The sequence below is a fragment of the Protopterus annectens genome, chromosome 6.part0 (assembly GCF_019279795.1).
Source record: "Protopterus annectens isolate FY-2018-M chromosome 6.part0, PAN1.0, whole genome shotgun sequence".
NCBI classification, from domain to species: Eukaryota; Metazoa; Chordata; order Ceratodontiformes; family Protopteridae; genus Protopterus; species Protopterus annectens.
In genome coordinates this window covers 1,581,076,336-1,581,098,732 of record NC_056737.1, presented here as the reverse complement: position 1 = coordinate 1,581,098,732, position 22,397 = coordinate 1,581,076,336, and the positions used below count along the sequence as shown (strand labels likewise).

At 40.2% G+C, this 22,397-nt stretch overlaps 1 protein-coding gene across 3 annotated transcripts in view; it reads left to right on the top strand.

Moving 5' to 3' along the window:
* The window catches only part of LOC122804862, a 1,319,203-nt gene that overhangs the window by 503,020 nt on the left and 793,786 nt on the right, over window positions 1-22,397 (top strand). The window lies entirely within an intron of this gene.

Sequence of the window (22,397 nt, the reverse complement as noted above, 5' to 3'; positions counted from 1 at the left end):
CATAGCTAGGCTTGTAAGGGCTCTAGTGCTATTAGCCTAGTAACCTTCTATGAACATATGAACCTATGCATTAATAAACTACCACTGCCAAAGCTTTGTTTTAGACTGTTTTGTCACTCATTCAGAGAAAACCCTCAGATTTGTTTATCAAGCTCTGTTTTCATGTACTGTACTGTGCTGTCTTGGCTATTTACTTTTTCAAGATTACAGGACTGTTGCAATGCTTTCTTAGTATAAGGCTTTCATCTTTTTTTCTTTTTTGTCACTGTAGTTTAGTTGACATAGTCCCGGGGTGGTGGTGCTGCGGTAGTGTTGTCACCTCACAGTAAGACGGTGTCCGGTTCGATTCTCAGCAAGAGCGTCTTCTGCGTGGAGTCATGCATGAATGGGCGTATCTTTGTTGAAGGTTGTGCATCAGGGCTGGTAACTCGGCACGTAAAAATCAACTACCAATCATTAGCGGACCGGAGTTCCGCTGTGGCAACCCCTAACTGGGAAAAGCCGAAAGACGCAACAACAAAAGTTTAGCTGACATAGCATCCTTGTTTTCACCACTACAGAGAACAAAACTGAACAAAGTCAGGCTTTGTTTTGGTGCTTTGGGAAAACTACTCTGATTTCAGGAAACTACTGATCACAGTTTTTGCTCAGTATTTCTGCTATCCTATTTTCTTCTATTCTTGTATCTCAGCATTCATTTTCTGTCTGTAATATATCTAAAGCATTTTGCCTGATTTTCTAAAATACTTTATTCTTTCCTGTCTGTTCCTTGGCAGTTTGATATATTTGTTCAAATGTTCTTGTCTATTTTTCTGAACACAAAATAATTTATTTTATTTTTTAGTATGTAGTTCTAGTATATATATACACACACACACACACATTTATATCTGTGTGGGTTCCTCCAAGTTGATCCATACCATTTGGTTGACAAATCAGCTGACTAAAGGTGTTGGTACAAGATTGTTATAATACTAGGGATGACAAAAATTACCTTTCCTCTGCTACTGTTGATCATGGAGTTGGTGTGTGTGCGTGTGTGTGTGTCTGTGTGTCTGTGTGTGTGTGTGTGTGTGTGTGTGTGTGTGTGTGTGTGTGTGTGTGTGTGTGTGTGTGTGTGTGTGTGTGTATATATATATATATATATATATATATATATATAAGTAACTGTAAGTGTGGAGGCTTCAGGAAGCCTTAAAACCATGCTTTTTCTTGTTTTCTGCTCCTTTTCCATTTATTTATATTTGTTTACTCAGGTAGTGCTCTGATCTTGACCAGTTTCGGGCATTACTTGTAGCATGTATGTTTTAGTGTCAGCAATGTGTGGGCTAATGAATTTTTGTTGATAATTGGTGCTGCAATGTTTTGCAAACTGTGATCACCCAACTACAGCCCATCCTTAGTAATACCTACAAACCCTCAGCATAGTCCTGACCTTGCCCAAACCCCAGACCTACACCTTATCTTAGATAACATCTTTTTGTAAAAGTATCTCTGTTCAGGCAAATTTGGTCTGAATATAGTGGTCAGATTTTGATTTAGGGATCACAAAAGGAAATTGTTTTCCTTTTGCAGTGTTTTGTTTTTGCTGTTTTTGATTTTCTGTAAGTTTTTTTTTTTCAAAATTAAACTATCAATCTTTTCTGTTTTCATGCTTTTGTATTTTGATAGTCATAAATATAGACAGATAGAAAGATGTACATATGCACACATATATATGTGTGTGTGTTTATGTATATGCTTCATAACATGTTGTTATACAATTGTATGAATTGTCAGTAATAGTTGAAATGAATAGACTGTAATGCTTAAAAAACAGTGATTTAGGTTTTTTAAGATGTTCAGAATGCAAACATTTGTTTGTTTTTTTAATTTTTATATAGCTCCACAATCTGATATATGTTGTGTAAATCCCAAAGCACTGATTTGCAGGCAATAACACTGTTCTTCATTTTCAAATTGCTGTTTTGTAAAACTATGAAATTACCTATTGTATGTTGTTAAGGAAATTACTGCATGCATTCAAACAATGTTATCTTTGTCACTGTTTTTATTTACCTACCATTTAAATGAAAAATCTGTTATGAAGGTACCTGAACCTGTTTAATCTGGTTCTCTGGTTGCTATGTTTGTCTTTGTCATCACTCAGATGCAGGTAGTACTTGTGTGAGCGACAGTTCTGTATTTAAATCAGTTAGATTACAGGCCTCAAAAACAGCTTAGACAAGTATTGTGAAAAGGAACATAGCATTAAGGCGTCTGATTATTACAGGCTACTAGAAGATCGATTCTATAAGATATTAACCATGCCATTATGCCTATGAATTGTCCAAAATGAATTCCATTTGAATAAGTTGTTGACGTGCTATACAAAAGTATACTGCAGTAACTTTGTAGGGGATCAGGAATCAGGAGAAGCTACTTTGCATTTTTTGTCAACACAAGAATGAAGTGAATCATTGATATAATACAAGGTAAGTAACGCAATCAGCTAGTGGAAAATGAATTGTGGATAAAGGGGGCATGCTGCTTTTTACCTGTACATGTTTGTTTGTAAGTAGTCTTACTTAAGCAGTTAATTTACAGTGATATAGCAACTTAGCCAAAGTAAGAGTGCATGAAGAAAAAATGTACCTTGCTATTCTTAAACATAGTACACCATCATGAATAGACCATTTACACGAAGAGAGATGCATGCATGACTTATTCACAGTTCACAGCCCAAGATGTGATGCATGGTAGTACACATATAGGCCTATAATCACATATCAGGTATGTGCAGCAGAGTCGGTGTACCATTAGAGGACTACAGTGCCCGAGGCATAATCTGTCAGCCTGGGATGGCTCACAGACAGGTTATGTTAAGTTGACATACCAGACTAGAGTATACAGGCAATGCAGCCCTTATTAACTGACATACTATCCTCCCAAACTCAGCATATGTAAGCCTACTTAAGTGTGACTGCTGAACTGGGGACATGAAATATACAAGACACCAGCATGTATATAAAATAGTTATGTAATGAATGTAACAAAAAAAAAATCTTATAAAATCTTAGCATTAATGACAGCAATGCTACAGCAGTGACAATAAGAGGAAGATGCAGTTATTTACTGATTTACGTACACTGATATAAATGAATGAAAGCTGAGCTGTATGGTGGTGTTTAGGAGTGAGTGTCTGCCTGTGACATCCTTCAGTGCTATGTGGGAGCAGTAGCAGACTGTAGAACCCCCTGAGCTAATATCAGCGTATATGTTTTTACTGGTCACTCTCCAGCTAGTAACAGAAATGTAACTTCTATCTTCAAAATGAATCAATGAATAAATAAATAAATAAATAAATAAATAAATGAAGGAATGAATAAATAAATAAAGACACGCTATAGGAGTAACAGAACACAGTGTTCTGCTGAGATCATTTACACTCTGCTGTGAATGCAGACTGCATCCCTACTTCTATGTCATTCTAGAGCTCCCAGCTGGATTGGACCACCAGGAAAAAGATGAGAGAGCAGTTGTAGTAGCAAATGAAATGCTGGAGTAAGTCCTTAGGAGGGTAGTTTCCAAACGTAAAAAGGTAATGCTTATATTCTACAGGACCATAGTCAGATCACACCTTGGGAAATAAATACATTTCAGAAAACCATTAAAAAAGGGACATCAATCAGCTGAAGTAGTTCAGAAGAAAGTCTCCAAAAGGGTTTGTGGAAGGCGTGGAAAGGATATAATGAGACACTATCGAAGCTACAGGTTTCTCACCTAAGACCACAAATAAATACAGTATGTGGAAAGGAGGGGGCAGAAGCAGCATATTGTAGGGACTAATTACTCCCTGAATGTATGAAAGTTTGTCTCTGTAGAGTGGGCTTTTGACCCATGCAGTCTGTCAATTAAATAGTTGGTGAAGAGGAAATCTACAGAGGCACACCTTTCAACCTCTTAGTACAAGAAAGGACAAAGCCTAAAATAATGGGGGGACAAAGGCCCAAAATAGGGATACGTTTTAAATATTGCTCTTACAAACTAGTTGCTAGAATTACAGGATTTAAGTTAGCACACATTTTTCCAAAGGATATGAAGTCTGAAACTCAAATGTATGTCATTATTCAGTGACTTTAATCCCCTGTTATTTGCCAGAAGACCACACATTTTATGAGGAATAGACCAAAAATATGAGCTAAAAATCTGAGTAGTCTGTGAAAATCTGGACAGTTGAGAGGTATGTACAGAGCCATTCAAAAAGGCATGCAACAGATAGGGAAAGGGTGTTGGAAAAGTAGGAATGGAGGGGAGGAATGTGAAACGCATGTAAAGATTACCCTACATAGGCCTGTTGTGTCCTTCTATTATGAAGCATATGCAATAAACACACAAATGCATATGTACTTACACACACACACACACACACACACACACACACACACACACACACACACACACACACACACACACACGTACACAAATATCCACTGAAGCAAAATGCAGGATAGCATGTACAATACATGTTATAGTTGTTGTGCATACTCTGGAGAGTGTTATCAGGCAATTTCAGCTGTACATACAGTGGATATAAAAAGTTTACACACCCCTGTTAAAATGCCAGGTTTTGTGATATAAAAAAATGAGACCACAATAAATCATTTCAAAAATTTTTCCACCTTTAATGTGAACTATAACCTGTACAATTCAATTGAGAAACAAACAAATCTGCTAAGGGAAAAATATAAAACATAAAAAACGTACAATAAGCTGGTTGCAGAAGTGTGTACACCCTTAAACTAATACTTTGTTGAAGCACCTTTTGATTTAATTACAGCATTCAGTCTTCTTTGGTAGGAGTCTATCAGCATGGCGCATCTTGACTTGGCAATATTTGCCCACTCTTCCTTGAAAAAGCGCTCCAAATCTGTCAGATTGTAAGGGCATCTCTTGTGCGCAGCCCTCTTCAGGCCAACCCACAGATTTTCTGTTGGATATCTTTAAAATGTTCATAGAGCTGGAGTTACATATATATGAAATGAAATTTTATTCTATAAATGAACAATGTTATAAGAAGTGAATTTGAAATGTTTTACAGCAATACAGGATCCAAGATGGTAACAAAGATTGCAATCTTGTAACAATCAATTAATTCAAATGTACAGCAGCTATAGCATGCAGCTTGCCTGAGTATACAAAGAAACTGAAAATGGCAACAACTCAAATAAAATCAAGTGCTTTCTGCAGGGGGGGCAGGCCTCTTGTACCTCTCATGGTGAGTTTCACCCACTGTACCCCTCTTACTTTATTCTTCACCCAGTGTCCCACAATCTCAGGGAAAGTGTGATCATACTACAGATGAGTGAACTGTCATTTCTCGAGACCATACAGCCTGAGAATAAGGCAAATGGGGTCATGTCACTGCACTGATAGTAACAACAATTATTGACTGTCTGATCAGCACATTCCGCCCACTAAAAGTTCTGTACAATAAACTGCTGGAATTGCAACCACACAGTTGCACACAGTTATTTGAAACTGCTGTGTTATCAAAACACAGTACTTGAAGACATGACATGATACTGCAAACTAAAAAGGAAGTCATTAAATAAAAACTTTTTTGCGGGGGGAGGGGGTGCCCCTCCACTTGTTATTTAAATATACTATCTCCACAGTCACACAACTTTGGGGTTGTGTGCAACTCTGGGAACAGCACTATTCACCAATAGTACAGTTTGTTTTGATTATGTGGTCATTTAGGCATATTGATAGTGAGACACTTCATCATGCAAGCATTTTGATGCCTAAAGTCATCTTACAGACATGTGACAGTCATGGATTTGATACACTTGCATTATCCCAGGTGAATTATAGTATCCCAGGTCAATACACAAGTATCTAAGTGTAGTGATCAAACACATACAAGCAACAATGCACTAGGCAGTCATGTTCAAGCAATACAGAAACTAGGAACTGGAAGTCGAGCACCTGAAAGAAATCCAAAGTCATTAGGATAACATACACATACCATGTCATGACAACAATATATTTAGGATAACATATACATTAAGGATAACATACACATGCTATATGTCATGTGAACTATAAATTCAGATGCATTAAATAAAGTAAAGAAGACTTCCATAAGAATTTAATTGATTTACAAATGGCAAACAGAATGCTGCTCTGTGTATGTGATTTATATCTACTAACTGCCTTGACAAAGGTCTTCTCAGATGCTTCCTAATTTTGCTGTTATTTTTTTAAAAATGGAAATAGTCAAAGTTCATAGACAATGAAATAATGAATGTTCAGTTGCATTATGAAGGAAAGACTATTTCACAACAAATACAGTTGACATGACTAATTGTTTTACACACCTTTAATGTTTAGATAGTTCAACTTCTTTTTCTTGAGCTTTGATTTAGGAAAATATGTTCAAAAGTAAGTCAAATTACTTTAGAAATCCACTTGCTTTAATACGAGAATTCTCCCCAGATGTCTCTAATTAAAAATGTCATTGAGCTACAATAGTAGCTTGCACAAAAGAGCTATCATTAGATCACTTGTGCCCTCATTATAAAGCTGTCTAGCAGTAATAACTGTGTGAATATTCATAAGGCTACTCTTTGTGAAGGCAGTCTGTCTATGATTACTGTTTACCTCTGAAGTTTTTTTTTAGTTCTTTCCACAGTGGGTGCTCCTTTCATAAATGCACCTGTGTTCATTTCTTGAACATAATACAATCTAAGGAGTGTACATGTTATTATGGAAATGCATTTATTTTGCTATTTTTGTATTGTACAGCGTCCTGACATGTGAATGTTTCTGCCTGAGCTGCGACCCAGCTGGAGATCCTGATTATTAACACATGACTAAATTAATATCTATATATACTATCAATATATTTATCTATCTATCTATCTATCTATCTATCTATCTATCTATCTATCTATCTATCTATCTATCTATCTATCTATCTATCTATCTATCTGTCTCTATATTAGAAATTAACGCCAAAGCATTTATATACCATTGTTAAAAAGTCACCCATCTATATAGACACCTATACTGATTCATTTTTTGCCTACATAAATAGATGTGTGGAGGATGTAACCACCACAAAAGCCATCACTATAAGAGCTAATCAGCAGCCCTGGCTCACCAGGAATATCTACGAGCTACTGAGGGAAAGAAACACAGCCTTCAAGGCAAATGACAAAGAAAGGGTAAAGGCGGCAAGGTCAAATCTGAAAAAAGGGCATCAAAGAGGGAGTATGGGAGGAAAATTCAGATCCACTTCCAAGACATGAGGGACACAAGAAGCATATGGGATGGAATACAGCAGCTCATGGACTATAAGACCAAAACACCCCAATGTAATGACAGCTTGGAATTCCTGAATGAAGTGAACTCTTTTTTTGGCAGATTTGAGGAGAAGAATACCACCGTACCTTCCAAAACACTGACAAAGAGGAGATAGTACTCACCTTAAACTCTGAGGAGGTGAGACTTCAGCTTAAGAAGGTCAATCCTAGGAAGGCTGCTATACCTGGCCAAGTATTGAAGGAGTGTGATGATCAGTTATGGCTAGTACTGACAGATATCATAAACTCATCTGTTGCTATGGAGAAAAGTTCCCTCATGTTTCAAGGAAACAACTATTGTCCCACTTCCAAAGAAACCCAACCCTACCTGCCTCAATGACTTCAGACTGGTTGCCGTAACCTCAAGTGTCATGAAGTGCTTTGAGAGGATTTTGAGGAAACATCTATCTGTGAGTCTGCCTAAGTCCTTCGATCCTCTCTAGTTTGCATTGCAGGCAAATAGATTGACTGCAGATGCGATATCAGTTGCACTACATCCTGCAGTAAAACACCTAGAAGGGAGGAACAACTACATAAGGCTGCTGTACATCGACTTCAGTTCTGCGTTCAATACTGTGATACTGATGCAACTGGTGGATAAGCTCAAGAAACTCGGGATAAACAAGCACCTGTGTAACTGGACTCTTGACTTTCTAATTGATAGACCTCAATGGACATGTGCTCGAAACAACACTGCTCAATGCATAATCCTGAATACTGGTTTTCCCCAAGGTTGTGTGCTCAGCCTCTTGCTCTTCACCATTGTCACCCATGACTGTACTGCAAAACATAACTCAAACCATATTATAACATTCACTGATGATACCACAGTTGTGGGTCTCATTAGTGGTGGGGATGAACATTACTACAGGGATGAGGTGAACACTTTGATTGCCTGATGTGACAGGAACATTTTTGACCTGAATGTTAATAGTACCAAAGAAATGATTATGGACTTCAGGACAAAGGCAACAGTTCACCAACCACTCACTCTCAAATGGAAGGTAGTAGAGCAAGTCAAAACAACCAATTTCCTGGGCCTTCACATCTCAGATGACCTCTCCTGGGCTGCTAATACCAACCATATAGTCAAGAAGGCTCAACAGAGGCTTCACCTCCTGAAAAAGCTCAAAAAGGCCAGGCTCCCACTGTCTGCTCTTACCACTTTTTACAGGGGAGCTATCAATAGCATCCTCACTAGTAACTTCGTAGCATGGCTCAGCAACTGTACAGTTGCTGAGAAGAAGAAATTACAGGGGGTGGTGAGGGTGGCTGAGAAAATCTTGGGCATAAACCTCCCTTCTATTCAGGAGCTTTCCTTTACAAGAGCAAGAAAGAGAACATGCAAAATGCTAGCTGATTTGGCCCATCTGGCCCACAACTGTTTTTTACAACTTGCGTCTGGAAGGAGGTATTGCAACTTCTGCTGTAGGACTACCAGATTCAGGAACAGTTTGTATCCTTTAGCTGTGGGGCTTATTAACTTGGACATCAACCGTAATACCTGATTCATTGAAGCTTCTTTTTTTAATTTAATCCTGCTCCTCTAAGCAATTACCACCAGTATTACTATTACACAATATGATGGCTATACCGAGTTGCATCTAAGGTTAACAAGTGCAATACGGTAACTAAACAGCTGCTATTCACTAATCTCTATTTATTCTCTATGTTGATGGTGAAGGGGTATGGTGGTGGGTATTTAGTTATTATTTATCATTGGATAATGGGTATTGAGTGTGTTCATGTAATTTGAACTACCTCTTGCATGTCATACGTATTATTTACCTTCTTATGTTATTCTCTGATACCACTGTATCAGTATTATTTGCACTGCATTTGTCTTGTAAGCTGACGTTTGTAATTTCGTTTAGGCTGCACTTGTGTGGTCCTAAATAACAGTAAAGTTTCTTTGAACTGAACCTTTGAAGAATTGTTCTTGTACACAATTTTCAATAAACTCTAGTTATGCTCAGTTCTAAACCTAATCACAGCAACCATCATTATTTCTCCCTTGTTCTTACATTCCAGATACAACCCCCCCTCTTTTTCCAACTTCTCTACTCCCCCAAATGAAGATATGTACACACACTTTTTTCCATGAAATTTCAGTTTTAGCACTCATCTGGAGGCCTGTACTTAATTTACTAATTTTCTTTCACACATCTGATGACAACACAGATTATAATGTAATTTAAAAAATATATAAACATAAACTTGCTACTTGATATTTTTCTTTTCTAATAATATTATACTACTATTGCTATATTTCAGCTGTTATTTTTTTCTTCTGTAATTACATATATTTTTATTTACTGTGATGCTTTTCTCCTTGGGCGACCACTTTATCAAGGCTGAGCTGACCTAGATTGGTCAACAAACAACAAAAATAAATACACACACACACACACACACACACACACACACACACACACACACACACTCTCACTCTCACATCTGTTTGATATATGTATATATATATATATATATATATATATATATATATATATATATATATATAGAGAGAGAGAGAGAGAGAGCTCTGTGTGTGTGTGTGTGTGTGTGTGTGTGTGTGTGTGTGTGTGTGTGTGTGTGTGTGTCCGTATGTATGATTATGCAATGAATGGTCAACAACTGCTTCTGCTCACATACAGCACATTGATTCATAGGTTCATAGGTTCATACCAGGCTATCTGCCCTAGGGCATTTATAAGCCTAGCCAGAGTGTGTGTGGCTTTCACCACCCCTTAGGATGAGAATACTATACCCATTAGTTTGCTGTGCCTCTGTCCAGCAGTGATACAGAGATGATTCCCGGGGTAAACCTACGATCTCCCATCCACTCGTCAAGATTTCTCTTGAACAGAGTCAGTGAGAGGCTCTGCCTCACATGGACTGGGATTCTGTTCCATAGTGTAGGGAGTCTCTGGGTGATGAATCTGTCCCTCCAGCACGTCCTATTTATATCCGTGTTGAGGTTTAAGTCTCTTGCTCTCGTGGCTCTGATGGATTTGGATTTTTTGAGGTGGAGCATGTCCATTAATTCCGGGTTGGACATGGCCTTGTATGTCAGGCACAGATCACCTCTGAGCAGATGGTATGCGACTGAATAGAGCTGGAGTTTCTTCAGTCAGGCATCGTATGACATATGTTTGAGCCCCTTTATCCTTTTGGTGAGGAACTTTTGGGGTCTTTCCAACTGCTGCAGGTGTCGGGTAAGGTACATTCCGAATGGGGCGTTGTACTCAATCATTGGTCTGATAAGTGAAGAGTACAGGGTACAATGACCTCTCCTGATCTGGATGTGAATCCCTTCATGATCAGGTGGACAATGTAGAAGGTCTTCCTAACCACTTTGGCAATGTGAGTGTCAAAAGAGAGGTTACTGTCAACTTGGGTCCCCAGGTCCCTGATAACTTCTTCCGTGTTTAATGGATTACCACCTATGTGGTAATTAGGGGTTACCTTGTTTTTCCCAAAGGGTATGACTATACATTTTTGGCATTTAGCTTAAGGCCATGGCTCTGGCACCAGTTATCCATTTCTATGAGACCTTTCTGGAGGATGTCTGTGTCTGATGGAGTGTCAATTATGGTGCCCAGTTTGCAGTCATCTGCAAATTTTGTCAGCCACAATCCCCCCATGTTTGCCTGCACTTCAGAAAAATAAATGCCGAACAAGAGGGGGCCCAGGACTAAGCCCTGTGGGACACCGCTCGTGACCGGCTTAGAGTCTGACATGGCACCAGCAACTCTAACCCTGTGTGTTCTGTCCTTGAGCCAGTTTGCAACCCATCTTGTGACATATGGGTTTACATTTAAGCTGGTGAGCTTTTCTATGATGCCCGAGTGGGGTATTGTGTCAAACGCTTTTGCTAGGTCAAGGTAGGCTGTGTGAACTGCCTTACCCTCATCAATGGCCTTAGTGACTGTTTCGAAAAAGTCGACCAAGTTCAAGAGGCAGGATCTGCCCTTGACAAAGCCAAATTGGGTAGTATCCAGTGTCTGTAGGTCCCCAATGTCTTTATTTATGAGTTCCATTATGATCCTCTCCATAGCTTTGCAGACAAGGCTTGTCAAGCTTATGGGGCGGTAATTTCCAGGGTCCGTAGAAGCACCGCCTTTGTGGAGTGGGACCACAGTTGCCGTACGCCATTCTTTGGGTACGTATCCTGTAGTAAGGCTAAGATTAAACAGCAGCCTTATGTGTGGGTTTAGTTCCTCATTGAGTTCGTGTAGCACACAGCCAGAGACACCGTCTGGTCCCATTGATGCTGTGTTTTTTGCTTTAGAGAGAGCAGCTCTCACCTGGGCATCTGAGATGTTTGGGAGGCTACACTCTGGTGGGATAGATATTTCTCCTTTTGGGGGGGGGGTGGAGAAATTTGCACTGAACCTGTCTGCCAGTATGTTGGCAATGTCTGTGGGTTCAGTGATTTTTTTATCATTTTGGACTAATTCTGACCATATCTGGGAGTTTCCACCCAGGTTTCTAACATAGCTAAAGAAGGCTTTATGATTGTCTTTTGTGTCATTAGCGATTTTTCTCTCAAAGTTGGCCTTGGATGATTTTATGAGTGATCGTAGTTTTTTGCTAGTATTGATCAGAGATGCCTTCCCTTTTAGGGATTTTGCTCTGTCATGTAGTAGCTTTCTCCTCTTGTTGTAGAGTTTGTTTATGGATGGAGTCCACCAGACCGGGCGCCTGCCTTTGGTGGAAAGGGTCTTGATTTTATTAGGGATTGCTTGATCCATACATTCCTGGAGGTGCTCGTAGAAGGCATTTGTAAGGGTTTCAGCAGCGTGGGTTGTGGTTTCCACTGGCTCGGGGGCCTTGAAGGATACCACTCCAGTCTTAAGAAGTGTGAAGTTTGCTTTTGAGAAGTTCTTCACTGTGGTCTTTTTTGCTGGGGGTGGGGGCGGGATGTGGATCTCCAGTGAGATTAATTTATGGTCTGATCTCACCAATGAGGGATCTACTTCCAGTGTGGAGCATTTTGTCCCCATGTTTGTGATGATCAGGTCTAGTATATTTTCTCCTCTTGTGGGAATGGTGACTAGTTGTTCCATAGCATTTGCGTTTATGAACTCAAGGAACCTTTGGGCTAGGGTGTTGGGGCTTGAGTAATGTTCCCAGTCTATGTTTGGGTAGTTGAAGTCACCCAATATGATGGTGTTTGGAGAGACATTCATACTCTCCAGTGTCTTCAGGAAGGCTGTGTGGGTTTCCTGAGTTTGAGAAGGTGGTCTGTAGCATGTTACAAACTGCAGGGCAGTTTTACCTATGGTTAATTGCACCTGGATGGTCTCCGATGTTTCGTACGTTGCCACTAACCTGGAGGTGTGGGTATCCTTTATGAATATGGATACTCCCCCTCCTTTTGTGGTTCGGTCCGGATTTTGGGGCCGGAACGCATGATATGAGGTATAACCTGATAGTGCTGGGGTGCTCTCAGGAGCCTTGAACCAGGTTTCAGTCACAGCACAGACATCAATGTTCTCCATACTGAGGAGGGCTTCGAGGGCGTGCATCTTGAGGTTTAGACTTCTGGCATTGAGCAGTATTACCCTTAGTTTTCTCCATTTTTGTTTTCTAGGGCGGTAGGTTTATCATTTGAGCCTTGCCTAAAAAAGGCACTATGGGGGTGGCAAGAGCCTTTGCCAATATCCGGAAGCCCAGGGTGACAGGTGCAAGCCGTCCCTTGCAGCAGCGTGGCTTGTCAAGCATGTCATCCCAGGCAGACAGACATTGGATCCCCTTAGAATGACACCAGTAATTAAGCCAATTATTAAAGCTGATCATTTTGTCTCTGTATTGTGGCATCATTCTTGGTGAGGGTAGGATACTGCTCAGGGTCAGGGTCATACCGGCCTGGGCTACATAATCTGAGAGCTCCTCTATGTCTCTTTTCATGTAGTCCAGGGAGGTACGCCTCAGGTCGCTTACACCGGCATGGACAATGACTGAGTCATACTTGTACTTGCTGTGGAGTGACCTGAGTGCTTGTGTTATGTGGCGGATTCTAGCGCCTGACAGGCAGCTTACTGTGATCTTTTCCTTGTTCAGTCTGGTGAGTGGGACGCCAGTGTGTCTGACTATGGAGTCACCTATAACAAGTGTGTCTGGCATTGTGTTTGGCCTTAAGGGCTGTGACTGTTTAGCACACTGACTTTGAGAACTATGTGTTGCATGTCTTATGTCTTGAGGTGGCAGTTGCTTGGGTGTCTGCTTTGGAGGCCTCTGTAGTTTTGGTAGATTTTTGATCAGTGCCTCCGAGTATGTCTTTGTGTGTTTATGTGTTTGTTTTGCAGTTGTGATAGTTCTATGTGAAACTGGGTTTGTGGTGTGCGTGGTTTCCTTCTCCTCCTGTCTGGTCTTGCCAGTCCTGAGTTGAGAGAGCTCAGCCTCCAGTTTGGCTATATAGTTGCATCTCTCACAAGTATTTGTGTTTTGTGGGAGAAGGAGTGGGTTGTCTGTGTACATGAGGCAATTGTAACATTGCCACAAGATGCCCAGGTTTACCAGCTGAACAGGAGAGGACGCTAGCAACTGACCCTTCGACATGCTAGAAAAAGTGATAAAGTTTGCTGTGTAACTGAGTCAGAAGGAACCTATAGGGAAATGGGTACTCAAGGGGATTCTAGGCTAATGTAGTACTTTGTTTAGTATACAAGTACTTTACCTATATAAAAATGCTTTAGGAGCAAGTGCTGAGCTTTACCTATATAAAAATGCTTTAGGAGCAAGTGCTGAGCTTTTGAGATAGAGAATAGACTGTTTAGATTGCAAGTAGAGAAGTTCTAAGGGAAAAATTGAAAAGCAGACTTTACGGCGCCAGAAATAGTTTAACCTTGTTTAACCGGCGCTGCCCGATGGTGCTCTATGGGCATCTTCGCGCTAAATCACGCAAAAGCGCGCTAAAGTGGGCTTTATAGCAGGGGGTTGAAAAGAGCTAGGAATTGACCCAAAATGGCCAGTAGACTACAAGTTTCTGGCTGGAACCACTGCTCTATGGACAAATAGGCTGCTCAGTGCTCCCCACTCCCACTGGTGAACAAAGAAGCTTCCCTTTATCCAAATAAGGATATGGAATAGCACAGAAACCAAGCCAAAGCCCAGAGATCAGCAAACTCTGAAGACTGGACTATTCTAGTTCAGTAAGGCGGGAAAACAAGATTTTTTTTTTTTGTTTTTTTCTTTTTTGCAGAAAACAGAGGAAAAACAGACAGTAAATGCTATAAATGCTTTTAAACGGCTAGTACACTTGAGTGTGTTAGCCTACAGGTAAAATTAAACAACAAATAACTTTTTTAAAAGTGCAAAACAGTTAATCAACACAAAAACAGTTTAAATAGAATGCTGAGCTGTATAAACAGGCGAAAATGCAGTCGCTAAGCAGTAAATAATCAAAAAGCCAGAAAAAAATACTTAAATCAGGAAAAAGTCACTCTTTTGCTCTCTGCTGCTTGTAGGACTCTGCAGGACACCACGAGGAGCTGTGCTGAGTTGAATACAAGCGAAAAAGCTCGCTAAAGCGGGCTTTATTACAGGGGGCTAAAAAGAGCTAGGAATTGACCCAAAATGGCCAATAGACTACAAGTTTCTGGCTGGAACCACTCCTCTAGGGACAAACAGGCAGCTCAGTGCTCCCTACTCCCACTGGTGAACAAAGACGCTTCCTTTTATCCAAATAAGGATATGGAATAGCACAGGAACCAAGACAAAGCCCAGAGGTCAGCAAACTCTGAAGACTGGACTATTCTAGTTCAGTAAGGCGGGAAAACAAGATTTTTTTTTTTTTTTTTTTTTTTTTTTGTTTTTTGCAGAAAACAGAAGAAAAACAGACAGTAAATGCTATAAATGCTTTTAAACGGCTAGCGCACTTGAGTGTGTTAGCCTACAGGTAAAATTAAGCAACAAATAACTTTTTTAAAAGTGCAAAACAGTTAATCAACACAAAAACAGTTTAAATAGAATGCAGAGCTGTATGAACAGGCGAAAAAGCAGTCGCTAAGCAGTAAATAATCAAAAAGCCAGAAAAAATACTTAAATCAGGAAAAAGTCACTCTTTTGCTCTCTGCTGCTTGTAGAACTCAGCAGGACACCACGAGGAGCTGTGCTGAGTTGAATACAAGCGAAAAAGCGCGCTAAAGCGGGCTTTATTACAGGGGGCTGAAAGAGCTAGGAATTGACCCAAAATGGCCAATAGACTACAAGTTTCTGGCTGGAACCACTCCTCTAGGGACAAATAGGCCGCTCAGTGCTCCCCACTCCCACTGGTGAACAAAGACTCTTCCCTTTATCCAAATAAGGATATGGAATAGCACAGGAACCAAGACAAAGCCCAGAGATCAGCAAACTCTGAAGACTGGACTATTCTAGTTCAGTAAGGTGGGAAAACAAGGGTTTTTTTTTTTTTTTTTTTTTTGCAGAAAACAGACAGTAAATGCTATAAATGCTTTTAAACAGCTAGCGCACTTGAGTGTGTTAGCCTACAGGTAAAATTAAGCAACAAATAACTTTTTTAAAAGTGCAAAACAGTTAATCAACACAAAAACAGTTTAAATAGAATGCAGAGCTGTATGAACAGGCGATAAAGCAGTCGCTAAGCAGTAAATAATCAAAAAGCCAGAAAAAAAATACTTAAATCAGGAAAAAGTCACTCTTTTGCTCTCTGCTGCTTGTAGAACTCAGCAGGACACCACGAGGAGCTGTGCTGAGTTGAATACAAGCGAAAAAGCGCGCTAAAGCGGGCTTTATTACATGGGGCTGAAAGAGCTAGGAATTGACCCAAAATGGCCAATAGACTACAAGTTTCTGGCTGGAACCACTCCTCTATGGACAAATAGGCCGCTCAGTGCTCCCCACTCCCACTGGTGAACAAAGACGCTTCCCTTTATCCAAATAAGGATATGGAATAGCACAGGAACCAAGACAAAGCCCACTTGACTGACAGGTGCATGATATTATTGTACAATTTATCGAAATATAATGACTGCAGACATAAACATAACCATTTACACTTCCAATCAATGCATAAGGATGATAAAATAAAAATATACCCTCCCACACAAGCCCACAACAAGATTACATAAAATGGCAATACTTCTAAAATTATGTCCCCCCGCACCCCCATCTTGGAGGCTCAACCTATGCATCCACTAACTTATATACAATAACTCCATAGTCGCACAGATGTGACCAAAGTGAATCAGTAACATTTATGCTATAGTTAACAGTCCATAAGACTGCTATAATGTAAAACAATTATCAACAGTTGTCAACAAATTGACAAATAATGTATGTGTGTGTGTGTGTGTGTGTGTGTGTGTGTGTGTGTGTGTGTGTGTATGTGTGTTTGTGTTTGTATGTGTGATCGAGCGTCAGAAAACATCCAAAAAAAAATACAATCTACCTTTTTTACATTTTTGCAAGTTGGCAAGCCCCACCTGCAGATTATATATATATATATATATATATATATATATATATATATATATACCAACTCCGAGATTGCACTACAGTGCGGAAAATGGTAAATTTCCTGATCCGTACTGTACTTTTGAGTTTTTATAAACTCGATAATATGGTCCTGACCATATGAATTTCGTGCTTCTAAAAACTTGATCATCTCGGCCACAAAACTTGGACCAAAATATAAAAGACTGGGGAGTATCCATATTCATCAAGGATACCCACACCTCCAGGTTAGTGGCACAGCACGATGCTTCAGAGATCATCCATGTGCAACTAACAATGGGCAAAACTGCTATTCAAATTATAGATTGCTACAGATCACCCACCATGTCCCAGGACACCCACTCCGCATTCCTGGAAACACTGGGAAACATAAAGATCCTACCAAACACCCTGATATTGGGTGATTTCAATTACCCAAACATTAACTGGGAGAACTACTCAAGTACAAACTCCCTTGCCCAACATTTCCTAGAATTTATAAACTCAAATTCCCTGGATCAACTGGTCAACACCACCACCAGAGGTGACAACATATTGGACCTGGTCATCACCAACATGGGCGACTGGTGTTCCAGACCAGAGGTCAACCCCTCGCTGGTTAGATCTGACCATAAACTAATCACTCTGGATATCCACATTCCGCCACCACCCCCGGTCAAAGAAACCACTGTGAAAATCTTTTCAAAAGTAAACTTCACGTTACTTAAGACTGAGGCTGGAAGTTTCAAAACCCCCATGCTAAAGGATAACGCTATCCAAGCTGCAAAATCCTTTACTAATGCATTCTACGGGCACCTACAAGAATGCATGGATCATGCAATCCCAAACAAAACCAAGACTCACTCCTCCAAGAAAAGGAAACCAGTCTGGTGGACCCCTGCCATAAACAAGCTATACAATAGAAGGAGGAAACTAGTACTGAAAAGAGTAAAATCCCAAGAAGGGAAGACATCCCTGATCAGTATCAACAAGAAACTACATTCCCTCATAAAATCATCCTAGGCTAGCTTCGAAAGGAAAAATTGCCATGGACTCCAAAGATAACCACAAGGCATTCTTTAGCTATGTCAAGTATCTAAGTGGCAATGCTCAGATCTGCTCGGAGTTAGTACAGAATGGCACAAATATACACTGAACCGACCGATATAGCCAACATCTTGGCAGATAGGTTCAGTGCAAACTTCACCCCCCTCTCACCCCCAAAAGGGCCCATAACTATACCAGAAGAATGTAGTGCCCCTGAAATCATAAGGTTAAAACAGGTCTCTCCAAAGCCAAAAACACAGCAACAATGGGACCGGACGCTGTCCCAGGCTGCATCCTACATGAGCTCAAAGATGAACTAACCCCTCACCTAAACACACTGTTTAAACTCAGCCTCTCCACAGGCTACATGCCCAGAGAGTGGCGCACAGCAATGGTTATTCCACTCCACAAAGCTGGAGCCACAACGGACCCTGGGAACTATCGCCCTATAAGCCTGACTAGCTTGTCTGCAAAGCTATGGAGTGCATCATCATGGATCTCATTAACAGAGACACTGGAAACCTCCGAACACTGGACCCTACACATTTCGGCTTTGTTAAGGGCAGATCATGCCTCCTAAACTTGGAGGACTTTTTTGAGACAGTTACCAAGGCTAAAGACGAGGGAAAGGTGGTCCACACAGCCTACCTAGACCTTGCAAAGGCCTTCAATACCATTCCCCACTCAGGAATTATAGACAAATGCCAAAAAGTGCATAGTCATCCCCTTTGGTAAAAACAAAGTACCCACAAAATACCACATAGGTGGTAGCCCCCTAAATATGGAAGACGTAATAAGGGATCTGGGGACCCAAGTAGATCGTAACCTCTCCTTTGATAATCACATTGCCAGAGTGGTTAGAAGATCCTTCTATGTGGCCCACCTAATCACAAAAGGGTATGCATCCAGATTGAAAAAGGTCATTGGGCCCCTCTGTGCATCACTCATCAGACCCATCATAGGAGTACAATGCTCCATTTGGGATGTACCTTACAAGACACCTGCAACAACTGGAAAGACCACAGAAGTACCTCACCAAGAGGATCACTGGCCTCAAGCAGATGCCCTATGCAGCTCCACTGAAGAAACTCCAACTGTACTAGGTTGCATACCGCCTACTGAGAGATGATCTCTGCTTGACATACAAGGCCGTGTCCAACCCAGAACTGATGGACATGCGCCACCTAAAGAAAACCATATCCCCTCGAGCCACATGCTCCAGTGATCTAAACCTCACCACAACAATAAATAGGATGTGCTGGAGGGATAGATTCCTGTCCCAGAGACTTCTCATGCTCTGGAACAAGATTCAAATCTACATTAGGCAGAGCTCCTAGCTAACCCTCTTCAAGAGAAACCTTGACGAGTAGATGGGAAACAGAAAGTGGCTCTGCTGGACAGAGACACAGGGAACTAATCTTAGGGGGCGTCGAAAGCCAACACATTCCGGCTAGGTTTATAAATGCCTTCGGGCAGATAGCCTAGTACCTACCTATGAACCTATGATAGGGATTCATATGTGTGTGTGTCTGCTTGTTGTGTGTGTGTGTGTGTGTGTGTGTGTGTGTGTGTGTGTGTGTGTGTGTGTGTGTGTGTGTGTGTGTGTGTGTGTGTGTGTGCTTGTGTGTGCTTGTGTGTGTTGTAGATGTACCTTGATTGCATACAGCTATGTTTTTACAGAAAACTGGAGTTGTCTTTAAGACAGGTTAAGATGTAGTAGGTCTGTGAGGAAAAAAGTATAACAGTTTACCTCAACCAGACAAGTGGAGTCCATGGAGACCAGGGTAGAGCTAACTGAATTCATAGTATAAAATGATTAGTGCTGCTAGAGAAGAGTGGATTCCTAAGGAAGAGTGTTAGTAGAAAAAACATAGTTCTAACTGGACTGAAGGTGGCACCATTTACAAACTAGTACCTGTTTAAGGTAAAGAAAAATCAGCAGGCACGTGGAAAAAAGACCCATAGGAGGTGGGAGCATACTGTGTGAAGCAGAGACACACTGAATCCTGAGCATCTTCTCTGAGATGGAGTCAGCACAGAGAGATTGGAGTACCAGTAAAAGTCCTGGTAACAACCACTGCTTAAAGACTTGGAAGCAGAGACTGTCTATGGCAGACGTTTGTATTCAATATATAATTTCTCATTCTCCACCTGCATCACTTCAGTAATGCTTGCTAACCCTAACCTTGCCCCTGCCCCATCCTTAGCCCTAAACCTATACCTTACCTTAAAAAAACCCTTCCTGTAACTCTGTCACTACACAATATACACTCGGACACACAAGCATGCAGCAATACACACTACAAACATGAAATCTAATCCCATACCTAAACCCAACCCTAACCTAAAATACACACTCTCGCATCCATACACACAACAACACCTATAGCATTACCTAACCCTTGGTCTAAACGTAACACCCAAACACACTCGTACATATAAAGCCCCATTCCCCACTCATTTGTTTTGAAGAAATGGCATTTCAAGATATAAGATGTTCAGCTATTCAGATGTTTGACAATATCGGCCACCTCTACCATCCACCAAACAAAACATTTGACAAAATGCCTTCCTACATACCTTAGTAATACCTGCTAACCATAACCTTGCCCCTAACCCTAATGTGCATCTGAATTTAAATAAATCTTATCCCATAACAGTGCCACTACACAAAATGAATCAGACTCTCTGCAAACACACACACACACACACACACACACACACACACACACACACACACACACACACACACACCCTAAATCTTTTCCCCTAACCTAACATTGACCCTAACCCTACACACAAAATCTATTCCCCTACCTAACCCTTACTCTAATCATAACCGACACACATTTGAACACATGCACACATACCTTTTTTGGCAAAACAAACATTCAGTAAATGTCCGTTCATTAAACAGGATGTTCAAACAAACAACCACACATTTCAAGTTTTCAACTAAAACAACTGTCGACCAAACACATGGCACCCATTTAATATATATATATATATATATATATATATATATATATATATATATATATATATAGATCTATTTAATTTACTCAAATTACCGAAACTTCAAATTTTAAATGCTCAAGCCCACAATTTCTAACTACAAAAAGCTCGAACAGCCATAAAATCTACGCTGTAATAATCACAAGGACAACACATCGAAAAAAACTATTGCAAATGACTATACAATACTACACCCACCTGTCACCAAAACACTATATCCAAATATCCATACTCCAGATAATGCCTTTCTTACAATTTTGCAGGGGGGCTGCCCCTATAAATTAAATATACCAACTTTGAGATTGCACTACAGTGGAGAAAAGGTACATTTCCCTATCCCCACTGTACCACAATCTCCAACACTTGCACACATGCACCAATTTCTTGCACAAAACACTTAAACACATTCAACATACACACTTCCCCTCCTAGTAACTTGTCCTGCTAGCTTAACTGCCACCATTCCTTTACAGCTTATACATTCATAAAAATAAAAAAAATCACTTACCTGTTTCCCACAAACTAAGACAGAAAAATCTCACAAACCATACTACAGCATTGCATGTTACCTCCATCATGTTTGCTCTGTACAAAACAAAATGTCTTAAAGCAACACTACACCAAGAAAACTCTACAGCATTAATATATAAACATATTCGACTTTAAACATTTTACATTTTCAATCTTTTTACAGATGTTCTGGTTTTGACGTTCTGTACTCTGATATTCTGGTAATCCAACTAAATAAAGTGAATCCAAATACCATAAATATATATATATATATATATATATATATATATATATATATGTATATACATACATACATACACACATATGGATTCCTGTCAGATGATCGACTTTTCAGAAACTCGAAATTCATATGGTCGGAACCATATGATCGAGTTTCTGAAAACTCAAACCTAAAAAACAAAGCACAAAAATTTACCTTTTTATGTTTTTGCAGGGCACCCTCCCACCCCCTGCAACTTATATATACCAACTCCGAGATTGCACTACAGTGAGGATAAGGGTAAGTTTGAAGATCTGTACTGTACCATGATCTCCATTCAAAAGCTTTGAGTTTTCAAAAACTCAATCACATGGTCTTGACCATATGAATTTTGAGTTCTTGAAAACTCAATCAACTGATAGGGATCCTTATGTATATACAGATTTGTAGATTCAAAGATATTTCTCTGAGTCTTAGGTTCATAGATTCATAGGTGTGTACTAGGCTAATGGCCCTGGAGCCTTTACAAGCCTAGCCAAAAAAAAAAAAAAAAATTACCCAGGCACCATGCCACCCAATGTTAGTTTACAGTGTCCCTGTCCAGTAGGGCAACTGACGTGATCCCTTCAGTGAACTTTCTGTTACCCATCCACTCATCAAGATTTATCTTGAATAGGGTCAGCGAGGTGCTCTGCTTGACATGAATGGGAAGCTTATTTCAGAGTATGGGCAGTCTTTGGGAGATTAACCTGTCCCTCCAGCATGTTCTGTTAATTTTGGTAATGAGGTTGTGATCT